The sequence below is a fragment of the Leucoraja erinacea genome, chromosome 31, assembly GCF_028641065.1.
Source record: "Leucoraja erinacea ecotype New England chromosome 31, Leri_hhj_1, whole genome shotgun sequence".
NCBI classification, from domain to species: Eukaryota; Metazoa; Chordata; class Chondrichthyes; order Rajiformes; family Rajidae; genus Leucoraja; species Leucoraja erinaceus.
In genome coordinates this window covers 26,063,257-26,075,728 of record NC_073407.1, presented here as the reverse complement: position 1 = coordinate 26,075,728, position 12,472 = coordinate 26,063,257, and the positions used below count along the sequence as shown (strand labels likewise).

Here is a 12,472-nt window from a genome sequence, read left to right as displayed (position 1 = left end):
TTCTCGGATGATGGTTCACCAGAGTTTCCTGTCCTTGGCATTGGTTTCCCAATTGTCGATGTCGATTTCACATTTCTTCACGCTGGCTTTTAAAGGGTCTTTGAATCTCTTCTTTTGTCCGCCTGTAACGTTTGCCTTCTTCAAGCTGGGAGTAGAAGGCTTGCTTTGGTAGAGGCTCATCTTCCATCCAAATGACATGACCGACCCATCTTAGTTGGTTCTTGATGACGAAGGCTTCGATGCTAGATGTTTTCGCTTCATTCAGCACGCTGACGTTGGTTCTTCAGTCTTCCCAACTGATTTTTAAGCTGCTTCGAAGACATCAGTAAATAAATGTTCAAGAGTGATTCAACAGGCCCTTTGGCCCAACCTGACCATGCCAACCCAATTTTGGAAATGGGCTGGCTCCATTTTCCTGCATTTGGCCTATCTGCCTCTTAGCTTTTCTTATCCATGCATCTGTCTCAATATCTTGCCAACATCACCATTCTACCTGTCTCTACAGCTTCCTTCGGTAGCTAATTCCATACACACCCTCTGTAAGGGTCTCGACCATCCCTCCTATCCAGAGATGCTGTCTGTCCCGCTGAGCTACTCCAGCATTTTGTGTGTATCTTAGAAGAAAGATTTCTTATAAAACTTTTTCCTCTCACCTTAAACTTATGCCGAAGATAGACACAAAATGCTGGAGTAACTCAGCGGGACAGGCAGCATCTATGGAGAGAAGGAATGGGTGACGTTTTGGGTCGAGACCCTTCTTCAGACTCTATGCCCTCTGGTTCTGGACTCCCCTACTCATAGGGTCATAAGTGATAGAAACATAGAAAATAGGTGCAGGAGTAGGCCATTCGGCCCTTCGAGCCTGCACCGCCATTCAATATGATCATGGCTGATCATCCAACTCAGTATCCCGTACCTGCCTTCTCTCCATACCCTCTGATAGGAGCAGAATTAGGCCATTCGGCCCATCAAGTCTACATCGCCATTCAATGATGGCTGATCCATCTCCCTCCTAACTCCATCCTCCATAACTCCATGCTCGAAGGGCCGAATGGCCTACTCCTGCACCTAATTTCTATGTTTCTATGTTTCAGACCTTCTTCATAAATGTTACATTTTTTACTTGTGAGTCTAAAATATAATGATTGAAAATATAATGACTCTTCAGATTGGTTAGGGTAAAGGGAAACGAGACATATAGACAATGATGTAGAGAGATAAAGAACAATGAATAAAAGGCATGCAATAAAGTAACGATGATACTGTTGTTAGCTGTTTGTTGGGTGAGAACTAGAAGCTGGTGCGACTTGGGTGAGGGAGGGGTGGCGAGGGTGGGAATGTCGTGGCTACCTGAAGTTAAGGGGCTGTCCCACTGTACGAGGTAATTCAAGAGCTCTCCCGAGTTAAAAAAATTAAACTCGTGGTAAGCACGTAGAATGTACGTAGCGGGTACCTCGGAGCTCGGGGACGTCTTTTAGCGGCTCGTAACGCTAACGGCAGGTACTCGGGGAAACGCGGTAAGCTTGTGAAGATTTTTCAACATGTTGATAAATGTCCACGAGAGCCCCGAGTACCGACGTGCGGCTATTACCGTAATTCTCCGCGTTAGATTCAGGGGAAACTCGGGCGAACTCTTGAATTAGCCCGTACAGTAGGACACGCCCTCAGGGGAATTAATATTCATACCACTGGGCTGTTAGCTTTTTATGTCTTTCACTAATGTTGTTCTCTGTAGTTGTCATTTTATAACAGCAGGGGGTGCTGCTGGCCGTGGAATCAAACAGAGAGCAACAAGCGGATGTGATTGTGATACAAAATTGTACGATACGATAAAAGTCTCCTCATCCCCAGAGGAACCAGTCTGAAGAAGGGTTTCGGCCCGAAACGTTGCCTATTTCCTTCGCTCCATAGATGCTGCTGCACCCGCTGAGTTTCTCCAGCTTTTTTGTGTAACCCCGGAGGGAACTTGTTCTGCCGACAGTCACATCACACAACAAGGCACACGATAAAGCTGAAATTAAAATTAAATTAACAGTGAAACAAAAAGAAACAGACAAGGGACTGTTGTCCAGGAGCACTTGTCCAGCGCCTTCACCAGAACAAACAAACGCAGGCTTTTGCCCTGGACAGAGGATTCTAAAACTAGAGTCACCCCCTCCCCCTCCTCCCCCACTCCGTATCCCCCTTTGTCCCCCCATGCCGTGGTCCCCTGACTCACCATCCAGATCGGCAGTGTGTGGCAAGCTCATCTGTAACGGATGCATGACTATTATTTCTGAGAATGACTGGTTCTCCGACATATAACACAGGAGAGTACAGCACAGGAAGAGGCCCTTCAGCCCACAGTGTCTGTGGTGAACATGATGCCAGGTTAAAGTTGATCTCTGCGGTTCCCCATCGAGACCCTTCTTCCGTCAGGTCTTGACCCCAAACCTCATTCAGTCTGAAGAAAGGTCTCCACCCGAAACGTCACCCATTCCTTCCCTCCAGAGATGCTGCCGGTCCCACTGAGTTACTCCAGCATTTTGTGTCTATCTTCAGTGTAAAGCAGCATCTGCAGTTCCTTCCTACATATTAAACTGATTTCATCTGCCTGTACATGATCCATATCCCTCTATTCCCTGCACTTCCACGTGTCTGTCTAAAAGCCTTTTAAATGCCACTATCGATATCCTAAATATCGACTCTTTATTTGCAGATCCAATAGTTTTCCGCTGAAATAAACCGCACTAGGAAACTATTTGAATTGGAGGAGGTTGACATCATGTTGATTTGACCCAACTTGGCGTGAAGCTTAATGCTCCCCTTCAGTTAGAGCTGTGAATGCAAACTCTCTAGAATTTAGGAGATTGAGAGGGGATCTTATAGAAACTTACAAAATTCTTAAGGGGTTGGACAGGCTAGATGCAGGAAGATTGCTCCCGATGTTGGGGAAGTCCAGGACAAGGGGTCACAGCTTAAGGATAAGGGGGAAATCCTTTAAAACCGAGATGAGGAGAACCTTTTTCACACAGAGAGTGGTGAATCTCTGGAACTCTCTGCCACAGAGGGGTAGTTGAGGCCAGTTCATTGGCTATATTTAAGAGGGAGTTAGATGTGGCCCTTGTGGCCAAGGGGATCAGAGGGTATGGAGAGAAGGCAGGTACGGGATACTGAGTTGGATGATCAGCCATGATCATATTGAATGGCGGTGCAGGCTCGAAGGGCCGAATGGCCTACTCCTGCACCTAATTTCTACGTTTCTATGTTTCTATTATTTTACTTAGATGAACGCTCTAATGTGACAAAAGCAACAGCACATGCAGTAAAGGGGTAGAGCAACTCATTACCTCACAGAAGATAGACACAAACGCATGTAGATGCACACAGTCTCTTGCCCAGAGTAAAGGAATCGAGGGCCAGAGGGTGTGGGCTTGAGGTGAAGGGGAAAAGATTTAATACGAATCTGAGGGGTAACTTTTTCCACACCAAGGGTGGTGGGTGTATGGAACGAGCTGCCAGAGGAGATAGTTGAGGCTAGGACCATCGCAACGTTTAAGAAACATTTAAACATTTAGGGATATGGGCCAAATGTGGGCAGGTGAGACTAGTGTAGAAGGGGCATGTTGGTCAGCAGGGACAAGTTGGGTCGAAGGGCCTGTTTCCGTGCGGTGTGACTCAATGACTTCAAGTGCCATATTCACATTCATGATCTCATTCGTGTTCAATAATAGTGTAATGAGCCCATTTAAGGGTTTTCTGGAGAATACGACAGCATTGTGGAACTCATTGAGGTTAATTGTGAACTACTTCTGGGAATCTTTAACAATGATACACATCATAGTCTAAATATACTCACACTCCACACTGAAGTCCAAAGCGCTTCATTCACATTGCACCCACAGATATTTCAGGTATCATTAATAATCATCTGGTGTTTTACATTATTTATTCTCGCAGGCAGACCCATTTATTCTCTGCGCCAGTTACATCATATTGTGTGAACCAAGGCTTGTTTTTAAGTGGTGCAAGCTAAATATAACAAATTATCTTCAAGTACCAACACATTGATAATCTTGCCGAGGTAACTTTGTTTGTGTTTGAGTTTAGTTTATTGTCACAGTGAAAAGATTTTCTTGCGTGCTAACCAGTCAGAGGAAAGATGATACATGATTGACATAATTCAGACTGTTGAGGAGGATGCTAGGAGACTGCAAGGTGACTTGGATAGGCTGGGTGAGTGGGCAAATGTTTGGCAGATGCAGTATAATGTGGATAAATGTGAGGTTATCCATTTTGGTGGCAAAAACGGGAAAGCAGACTATTATCTAAATGGTGGCCGATTGGGAAAAGGGGAGATGCAGCGAGACCTGGGTGTCATGGTACACCAGTCATTGAAGGTAGGCATGCAGGTGCAGCAGGCAGTAAAGAAAGCGAATGGTATGTTAGCTTTCATTGCAAAAGGATTTGAGTATAGGAGCAGGGAGGTTCTACTGCAGTTGTACAGGGCCTTGGTGAGACCACACCTGGAGTATTGCGTACAGTTTTGGTCTCCAAATCTGAGGAAGGACATTATTGCCATAGAGGGAGTGCAGAGAAGGTTCACCAGACTGATTCCTGGGATGTCAGGACTGTCTTATGAAGAAAGACTGGATAGACTTGGTTTATACTCTCTAGAATTCAGGAGATTGAGAGGGGATCTTATAGAAAATTACAAAATTCTTAAGGGGTTGGACAGGCTAGATGCAGGAAGATTGTTACCGATGTTGAGGAAGTCCAGGACAAGGGGTCACAGCTTAAGGATAAGGGGGAAATCCTTTAAAACCGAGATGAGAAAAACCTTTTTCACACAGAGAGTGGTGAATCTCTGGAACTCTCTGCCACAGAGGGTAGTTGAGGCCAGTTCATTGGCTATATTTAAGAGGGAGTTAGATGTGGCCCTTGTGGCTAAGGGGATCAGAGGGTATGGAGAGAAGGCAGGTACGGGATACTGAGTTGGATGATTAGCCATGATCATATTGAATGGCGGTGCAGGCTCGAAGGGCCGAATGGCCTACTCCTGCACCTAATTTCTATGTTTCTATGTTTCTATGATTACAATCGAACCATCCACAGTGTACAAAGGTAGACACAACATGCTGGAGGAACTCAGCGGGTGAGGCAGCATCTATGTAGAGAAGGAATTGGCGACGTTTCGGATCGAGACCCTTCTACAGACTGATGAAGGGTCTCGAGCCGAAATTTCACCTATTCCTTCTCTACATAAATGCTGCCTCACCCGCTGAGTAACTCTGGCATTTTTTGTCTACCTTCGATTTTTCCAGCATCTGCAGTTCCTTCTTAAACATCCAGTGTACAATGTTCCTTCCACACTCCAAAGATGTCCAGGTTTGTAGATTAATTGGCTTGGTATAAGTGTAAATTGTCCCTAGAAGGAGGGTTTTCTCCAGAGTTGCTGCCTGACCCACTGAGTTACTCCAGCTTTTTTGTATCTATCTTCCCCTCCTGAGGCTTCTCTTAATACAGTCAGAAACATTACCCCACGCTCACCAAAACCATTTGGAATTTTCACAGTTTGTTCCTCATCCTTGTAAGATATTTTGGATTCAGTGCTGCAGAATTCATACACAATTGGCCTAGCGGGACCTCCAGCCTTCAAGCTGAGTGCAGCACGGTGGCGCAGCGATAGAGTTGCTGCCTCACAGCGCCAGAGACCCAGGTTCGATCCCGACTACGGGCGCTGTCTGTACGGAGTTTGTACGTTCTTCCCGTGACCTGCGTGGGTTTTCTCCGAGATCTTCGCTTTCCTCCCACACTCCAAAGACGTGCAGGTTTGTAGTCTAATTGGCTTTGGTAAAAATAGTAAATTGTCCCTAGTGTGCGTGGGATAGTATTAGTGTGCGGGGAGCGGGCTCGGTGGGCCGAAGGGCCTGTTTCTGCGCTGTATCTCTAAACTAAAACTAAACTTATCTGAAGACAAGAAAGTCTACTAAACTAAACTAAACTAAACATGCATTTAGCATGGCATTCTTCACTCATGTATTACATGTACTCACTGTGTCCCAGAAGGCACAGTCCTTGCAACCAGCTTCTAACGTGATTATCAACCAATACTCTCACCGGGCAGATACAAAAGACTGGGAAAACCAAACTGTGGTTAGAGCCTCAAAATAAATGGACGTACCTTAGAAAGAAGATGAGAAATAGTTTCTTCAGCCAGAGGGTGGTGAATCTGTGGAATTCATTGCCACAGAAGGTTGGAGATGTTAGAGAAACAGCGCGGAAACAGGCTCTTCGGCCCATCGAGTCCGCGCTGACGTGTGATCACCCCCATACATAAATACTATCCCCCCCACGCAGGCTAGGTACAATTTACAATTTTTACCAAAGCCAATTAACCTGCAAACCTGTACATCTTTGGGATATTGGAGGAAACCAGAGCACCCGGAGAAAACCCACATTGGTCATGGGGAGAACGTACAAACTCCGTAGAGACAGCACCCGTAGTCAGGATCGAACCCGGGTCTCTGGCGCTGTGAGGCAGCAACTCTATCCGGGGAGTAATTCTCAGTCAACATACAGTACCTCTTCAACTCTTCAAATCCTGTAGTTTTGAGACTGTCCCAATCGATGATGTCTTTAGTTTAACAAACTTGTCGAAACAACGTAAAAGTCTGAATGTCTGAGGGCAGCGCGGTGGCGCAGCGGTAGAGTTGCTGGATGGGCCGAATGGCCTAATTCTGCTCCTAGAACTTATGAACTACTGCTAATCCTTTTGAACTTATAAAGTGCTCTGTAACTTTCTGAGTTGTTGAACTACTGAGTATGAGTTCTAAAGATGCAAAGTGAAATGCCTGTCCTTGCTGTAAGTGCAGGACAAGTCCTACTTGATAGTCAGGAGTGCTTCAAGGCTGGCTTGAATAATTGCTGTGGGATGAAGTCAAGAGCTCTCATATCAAGGTCAGAGTTGCCTTTATCCCATGATGGCATGCAAGCCATGATATTAGCCGTCTTCTCCACAACACACCCGATCTCAGCGGGGACGCGTGTGTGATAAACAAGCTTTGGTTGTTATTCCAATTTTCTTTCGAATCGTTCTCGTTGAAATTCTGCGCCTCATCTGCAAACACCTCACAGATGTAGAAGTGGTGGCGCAGCGGTAGAGTTGCTGCCTCACGGCGCCAGAGACCCGGGTACGTTCTCCCCGTGACCTGCGTGGGTTTTCTCCGGGTGCTCCAGTTTCCTCCCGCACTCCAAAGACGTGCAAGTTTTTAGCGGTGAAATGGCTTGGTGAAATTGTAAATTGTCCCTAGTGTGTGTAGGATAGTGTGCAGAGTTTGTTGGTCACCCCGGCCTCGGTGGGCCGAAGGGCCTGTTCTGCGTTGTATCTCTAAACTAAAATACAAAAGTATTAATTTTCATTCATTATATTTTAGACTCCCAATTAATAAATGTAACATTTATGAAGAAGGGCCTCGACCCGAAACGTCACCCATTCCTTCTCTCCAGAGATGCTGCCTGTCCCGCTGAGTTACTCCAGCTTTTAGTGTCTACCTTCGGTTTAAACCAGCATCTGCAGTTCCTTCCTACAAATACTCATTAACATTTTTTCAACTGTTCTCTCTGAGGATAGTAGAGGCATCTATTATTAAATCAAAGTATGCAGATTTATTCGAGTTATTTAGTCTTGTTAGTGTATGTTGTTGAATCTCAAGATGGTAAATAGATAGACTCGCGATGTCTGATGGATTTTAGAAACATAGAAGCATATGATGAGCGTTTGGCAGCACTGGGCCTGTACTCGCTGGAGTTTAGAAGGTTATAGAAACATAGAAACATAGAAAATAGGTGCAGGAGTAGGCCATTCGACCCTTCGAGCCTGCACCGCCATTCATTGTGATCATGGCTGATCATCCACAATCAATAACCCGTGCCTGCCTTCTCCCCTTATCCCTTGACACCACTAGCCCCTGGAGCTCTATCTAACTCTCTTTTAAAGGTATGTTAGCTTTCATTGCAAAAGGATTTGAGTATAGGAGCAGGGAGGTTCTACTGCAGTTGTACAGGGTCTTGGTGAGACCACACCCTGGAGTATTGCGTATAGTTTTGGTCTCCAAATCTGAGGAAGGACATTATTGCCATAGAGGGAGTGCAGAGACGGTTCACCAGACTGATTCCTGGGATGTCAGGACTGTCTTATGAAGAAAGACTGGATAGACTTGGTTTATACTCTCTCGAATTTAGAAGATTGAGAGGGGATCTTATAGAAACTTACAAAATTCTTAATGGGTTGGACAGGCTAGATGCAGGAAGAACAAGGGGTCACAGTTTAAGGATAAGGGAGACATCTTTTCGGACCGAGATGAGAACAACTTTTTTCACACAGAGAGTGGTGAATCTGTGGAATTCTCTGCCACAGAAGGTAGTTGAGGCCAGTTCATTGGCTATATTTAAGAGGGAGTTAGATGTGGCCCTTGTAGCTAAAGGGATCAGGGGGTATGGAGAGAAGGCAGGTACGGGATACTGAGTTGGATGATCAGCCATGATCATATTGAATGGTGGTGCAGGCTCGAAGGGCCGAATGGCCTACTCCTGCACCTAATTTCTATGTTTCTATGTTTCTAAATCCATCCAGTGACTTGGCCTCCACTGCCCTCTGTGGCAGGGAATTCCACAAATTCACAACTCTCTGGGTGAAAACGTTTTTTTCTCATCTCAGTTTTAAATGGCCTACCCCTTTATTCTTAGACTGTGTGGCCCCTTGGTTCTGGACGCCCCCATCATTGGGAACATTTTTCCCGCATCTAGTTTGTCCAGTCCTTTTATAATTTTATACGTTTCCATAAGACTTTAACATGGGTCGATACCAAAACAATGCTCATCGGTGCAGGAAACATGAAGCCTGTGTGCACAGTGAATGATCACACCCTGCCTGCTCTCTCAACCTTTCCCGTCTACACCATCCCAAGTTTAATCCCTAGCTGTGGTTGTGGAAACTCGTGAGGTGGAACTTCACTGAAGTGAGTTGCAATGCATGAACAGATTTGCAGCAATTTGCATCAATCCCTCATTATAATGGACCTGGTATTGTTGAGATCTCTCTCATGCAATGCCTTCTTCAAGGATCAGTCAGTATATTGGTTTATTTATATCTGCTCATTAAAAATAGGAGATTAACCAGCCAGATTCAGCATGCTATTTGGTTATTTTTTTAGGAAGTAGATGTTATGTCAGGGGCAATCGAAGATAGACACAACATGCCGGAGTGACTCAGCGGGACAGGCAGCATCTCTGGGGAGAAGGAATGGGTGACGTTTCGGGTCGAGACCCTTCTTCAGACTGAGAGTCAGGGGAGAGGGAAACAAGAGATATGGGAGGGCAAGGTGGGTAAACCAGAGATCAAAGGAGACTGAGGTCAGGGAAAATGTAGAATGGATCATTGTTAGCAAGGGAAAGGAGACAACGAGGCTGACAAAGTAAAATGTAATCAGGAGGACAGTCAAACTAATCGGAGAACTAGGATGGGGGAGGGATGGAGAGAGAGGGTTACTTGAAATCAATGCTATAACCGCCAATGTTATGGACACCAGGCTGAGAATGTTGAAAGGTGGGCTCCATTTGGTGTTTTGTATAATCACACAAACCAACCTCCCTTCCATCGACTCCATCTACACCTCACGCTGCCTCGGCAAGGCCAGCAGCATCATCAAGGACCAGTCCCACCCCGGTCACTCCCTCTTCTCCCCTCTCCTGTCAGGCAAGAGTTGCGGAAGTGTGTAAACGCACACCTCCAGATTCAGGGGCAGTTTCTTCCCCGTCATTACAGGGAGGACGTGCAAATTACAATTATTTTCGAAATAAGAGAAATCAGAAAACCTTTAAGAAAGTTGTGAGTTCTTTCATCAGGTCTGGGAGCAGATTGAGGCCATTCGACCCATCAAGTCTACCCCGCCATTCAATCACGGCTGATCTATCTTTCACTCTCAACCTCATTCTCTTGCCTTCTCCCCATAACCCCTGACACCCAGAATCTGTCAATCTGTGCCTTAAATATATCCACTGACTTGGCCTCCACAGCTGTCTGAGGCAATGAATTCTACTGATTCACCACCCTCTGACTAAAGACATTCCTGTTCATCTCCTTTCTAAAGGAACGTCCTTTATTTCTGAGGCTGTGGCCTCTGGTCCTAGACTCTCCCACTAGTGGAAACATCCTCTCCACATCCACTCTATCCAGTCCTTTCACTATTCGGTAAGTTTCAATGAGGCTTCACCCCTCATCCTTCTAAACTCCAGCGAGTACAGGCCCAGTGCCGTCAAACGCTGTTTTTGAGTTGGGTCTTCTCTGCCCCGATTGTGAAGAGCGGCTGTTCAAGAACGTTTAGCTTTTTATAGTTTAGAGATACAGCGCGGAAACGGTTCCCTCAGCCCACCGAGTCCACACCGACCAGCGATCCCCGCTCAATAACGCTGTTGTACACGCAGTATGGACAGTTTTTTTTACATTTACACCAAACCAATTAACCGACAAACCTGTACGTCTTTGGAGTGTGGGAGGAAACTGAAGATCTCGGAGAAAACCCACGCGGTCGGGGGGGAGAACGTGCAAACTCCGTTCGACAGCACCCGTAATCGGGAATTGTGAATTTCAGACACCCTGCCACCATATGTTCCTTCCCTTACAATGCAGCAAAGTGTTGTCTGGAAAGATGACATTTAGAATGAAACTGCATGCATTGTAATGATGTCTGCAATTACTAGTGTGAAAGTACAACATGAGATAGGTGGGACTTGTTACTAAGCTAATGACAAATGAATGAGTCAGAATTAATGCACCCACACACAGCAATATTAATAATCTATTTGTTCTTGTTTTTGCATCAATCACCTACTATTCCCAAGGATGTTGCCAGGACTCGAGGGTCTGAGCTACTGGGAGAGGTTGAGTAGACTGTGTCTCTATTCTTTGGAGCACTGGAGGATGAGGGGTGATCTGTATAAAATCATGAGAGGAATAGATCGGGTAGATGCACAGAGTAGGTATATCAAGGACCAGAGCACATAGGTTTAAGGTGAAGGGGAAAAGATTTAATAGGAATCTGAGGGGTAGCTTTTTCACACAAAGGGTGGCGGGTGTATGGAACAAGCTGCCAGAGGAGGTAGGTACACAAATATGCTGGAGAAACTCAGCGGGTACAGCAGCATCTATGGAGCGAAGGAAGTAGGCAACGTTTCTGGCCGAAACCCTTCTTCAGACTCTTCAACTCAACTCAAAAACCCGAAACGTTGCCTATTTCCTTCGCTCCATAGATGCTGCTGCACCCGCTGAGTTTCTCCAGCATTTTTGTGTACCTTCGATTTTCCAGCATCTGCAGTTCCTTCTTAAACACATGCCAGAGGAGGTAGTTGAGGCTGGGGGACTATCCCAACATTTAAGAAACAGTTAGACAGGTGCATGAATAGGACAGGTTTGGAGGGATATGGACCTCAATGTGGGCAGGTGTGACCAGTATAGATGGGACATTTTGGCCGGTGTGGGCAAGTTTGGCTGAGGGGCATTTTTCCATGCTGTATCGCTCTATGACTACTGAAAATGGGCTAACATAGTGTAGCTCATTCTGGGCTTTTAATCCACAGCTTTGGGCAGTGCAGTTGAATATCCCTATGAGAGGGTTTATACCATTGACTTTCATGTAGGTTACTCATGTAAACACAGATTAATAATATATTTGTGGAGTTAACGCATTTTCTTGATAGATTATACCTTGTACACAATGTAGGCAATAGGTGGGAAGGAGATGGAGGAGTAAATATGCAAAATAATATCAGAAAAAATAAATATAATCTTGCAGAAAACCCATGCAGGTCACGGGGAGAACGTACAAACTCCGTACGTACAGCACCCGCAGTCAGGATCGAACCCGTGTCTCTGGCGCTGTGACGCGGCAACTGAGCGGATCAGGCAATAATGAATGATTTGTGGAATTCCCTGCCACAGAGGGCAGTGGAGGCCAAATCACTGGATGGATTTAAATGAGAGTTAGATAGAACTCTGGGGGCTGGTGGAGTCAAGGGATATGGGGAGAAGGCATATCCCTTGACTCCACCTGTTATTAAGGGGTTATTGATTGAGGATGATCAGCTATGATCACAATGAATGGCGGTGCTGGCTTGAAGGGCCGAATGGCCTCCTCCTGCACCTATTTTCTATGTTGCTATGTTTATATGTTGTCAGAGTTTTTGTCAGTCCTCGTGGGATGGTCTGCGTATTGAGACACCGTCATGTAAATCTTTCTTTTCCTCTGCATTAGCTGCGTTATTAATTTCCCCACAAATTCTCCTGCCCTGACTTCCTTGGCAAACTATAATGATGTAATGACTGTGTTGATCTTCCACCGTGTAAGTTGTGGTCATGGAACAAGATTCCAACGTGCTTGTTCACATAAGAAGGAAGTGCAGGAAAGGAAAGCATTGCACTGAGATTTTCCAAGCT

The 12,472-nt window shown here is 45.6% G+C and overlaps 1 protein-coding gene across 1 annotated transcript in view; it reads left to right on the top strand.

The window, feature by feature from the left end:
- The window catches only part of abca2 (ATP-binding cassette, sub-family A (ABC1), member 2), a 327,339-nt gene that overhangs the window by 271,157 nt on the left and 43,710 nt on the right, over positions 1-12,472 (top strand). The window lies entirely within an intron of this gene.